This window comes from Octopus bimaculoides, chromosome 24 (genome assembly GCF_001194135.2).
Source record: "Octopus bimaculoides isolate UCB-OBI-ISO-001 chromosome 24, ASM119413v2, whole genome shotgun sequence".
NCBI classification, from domain to species: domain Eukaryota; kingdom Metazoa; phylum Mollusca; class Cephalopoda; order Octopoda; family Octopodidae; genus Octopus; species Octopus bimaculoides.
Genome location: NC_069004.1, coordinates 24,441,023 through 24,444,012, shown reverse-complemented (window position 1 = coordinate 24,444,012; position 2,990 = coordinate 24,441,023).

The window sequence follows — 2,990 nt, the reverse complement described above, 5'->3', positions numbered from 1 at the left end:
AACAGTTTGATCAAACTGTAATTAAATAATATGCAATATGTGTTCCAGGTAAAGCAGCGAGCTGGCAGAAACGTTAATACGCCGGGCGAAATGTTTAGTGGTATTTCGTCTGCCGTTAAGTTCTGAGTTCTAATTCCGCCGAGTTCGACTTTGCCTTTCATCCGTTGGGGGTCGATAAATCAAGTACCAGTTACGCACTGGGGTCGATGTAATCGACTTGATCCCTTTGTCTGTCCTTGTTTGTCTGCTCTATGTTTAGCCCCTTGTGGGCAATAAAGAAATAAGAAACGTTAGTACGCCGGGTGACCTGCTTAGCGGTATTTAGTCTGTTTTTACGTTCTGAGTTCAAATTCTACCGAGGTCCACTTTGCCTTTCATCCTTTCGGAGTCGATAAATGAAGTACCAGTTTCGTTCTGGGGTCAATTTAATCGATTGACCCCCTTCCTAAAAATTTCGGGCCTTGAGTAGGAAAGAATATGCGTTTCAGGAAAGACATTGATTAACTTCATAGGAATACAAAACTCTAATCTCCTGCAAGCTTCTTCGATGCCCTTTGACCGTCCTCCAAAGTAAAGATGTCTTGGACCCTTGTTACAGCCTACTTTGTTTTCTCAATATCTTCAAAACCACTACGTCTGAGGTTCTCCTTCAGCTAGGAAACAACCAAATGTCACAGAATGTAAGGTCTGGATTCTAGCGTTGGTGAGGGGCAATTCTGATACCCATCTCTGTCAAGCAGTTGGTTACTAGGATGGAATTGTGAACTGGTGCATTGTCTTGATGCAGGTGCCAGTAACCCGAGTGAAGGAGCTCTGGTTTTCGTAACGAAATCTTTTCCTGAACGCCCTTGAAACCCCCACAAAGTACTTTGTGTTGATCGTCTAGCTAGATGAAACCCAGTGAATGTATATGATGCCCTTGCTTTCAAAAAAAGGGTTCATCATGAGATTTCCAGGTGACTTGCTTTGCCTGACCTTCTTAGGTCTTGGGGATCCGGAATGCTTCCATGGGCACTCTATCCGTTGGTCTCTGGATCATAACAGTAGACATATAACTTTCGTCACAAGTCACGGGAAACTCAAGTAGTCTTGAAATGGAGGTAATGCGCTCAACCAGGCATCCTCCCTTGCATGTTCAGATCTTCATAAATAATTCTGTGAACTGTTGCCACACAAACTTGAAATTGTATGCATATTGAATTTATAGATACACTACAGTTTTCATTCGGGAGCTCTGTTGTTCTGACGTTTCTCTCCCTTCCACACCGCTCATCGTCTCTCACTTTCTCTCTACCGTCGCTGAATCCCTTGTACCATCGAAAAACAAATTCTCAGCCTATACAAGTTAATCCATAAGTAGCCTGGAGAAATTTCATAAGTTTCTGTAGCGTTGTTATCCCTTTAACTCAAAACATTATTGCGTCCCGATTGCATTCTTCAAACAATGTAACAAAACCGGTGCTTCCCTGAGATCTGTTCAAAGTATTGTTACAGCCGTCTTCTTCAACCTGGAATAACAATAGTTGGCAGGTCAGCTTATTAGATGTAAAGTAATGATATAATAAAATTGCAATAATTTGGGACAGCAATTAAAACTGTCGCTCCTGAAAAAGCCTGGAACCTTCTAGAATGTACCTAATGAGTGTGTATACTATATATATAATGTGTGTGTGTGTGTGTGTGTGTGTGTGTAATATGAGTAGCTAATTCGCAATTTTACAACCAAAAGACAGAAATATATGCATCACTAAAGTTAGCAAGGGTACTAATCAGCACCAGTATTGCTAGAAATAAGAGTCAAATAAGAGTAAAATCGAAGAAAACCTTGGGATCCCGCTTTCTACAGTTTTTAGAGTAATTGTGCAATTCACTAGAGAGGAGAAGGAATCTACACCACCTCGCCGACCCATCTCTTTGCTAAGAGAAATGTGGAGGATAATCCTCGTTGCAAGGCCTCTGACATAGCAAAACAAACTTGGTTGCTATGGCAGAGCAGCAAAAAGGAAGCCACTTCTTCGACCAGCCAATATCAAGTGGAGAAAAAATTGGGCCAGTGAAATGATGGAGAGGCTACTAGCATTTTGGGACACTGTCATATTCTGTGATGAGTTTAGATTTGCTGTGTTTCCTGACTGTGGTCGAGTGTGTGTCTGGAGACTCCGCGATCAAGAATTTGATGTGAAAAGATTGCAGCCAACAGTGAAACACGGCCGCTATTCTGTGATGGTCTGGGGAGCAATTTGGAGCAATGGTCGATCAGAGCTGGTGGAGTGAGAGGGAAGCATAAACTCAGATAAATATGTGTCCATATTTCAGAAAGGACTCCTTCTAATATTCTCCAGTGGTGAAATGATTAAAGAAGATTCTTTATTTATGGAAGATAGGGCTCCTTGCCACACGGCTAAAATAACCCAAGATTTGTTGGATGAGAACGGCATTAAAAAGCTTCCATGGCGAAGTCAGTCACCAGGTATGAACCCTACTGAACACCTCTGGGACACAATGGACAGGACACTTCATAATTAAAAGAAGACAACATCTTCAAAGTCAAATCTTTTTAGATTACTGCATGAAACTTGTCATGAAGTTCTGCAAGAGAATAATTACGGATCATCTGATCCGTAACATTCCTAGTAGGGTCCTTGCATTGAGAAATATAAAGGGCATGTCTACTAAATATTAAATATTCACATTATAACAATCAATAAATAATTTGAAGATATAATTTCAGATTTAAATAAATTTTAATGATTATAAGGGTGTCTATTTACTTCTGTCATGTGTGTGTGTGTGTGTGTGTGTGTGTGTGTGTGTGTGTGTATGCATATCTATATATATATAAATATACATATATACTGATAGATATGTATATCTATCTATCTATCTATATATATATATATATATTTATATAAGGGCATTACGAACAAGAATGCCCCTATATAAATATAAATAAATATATTCTAGGGTATAATGGATGGATTTTTTCCCTT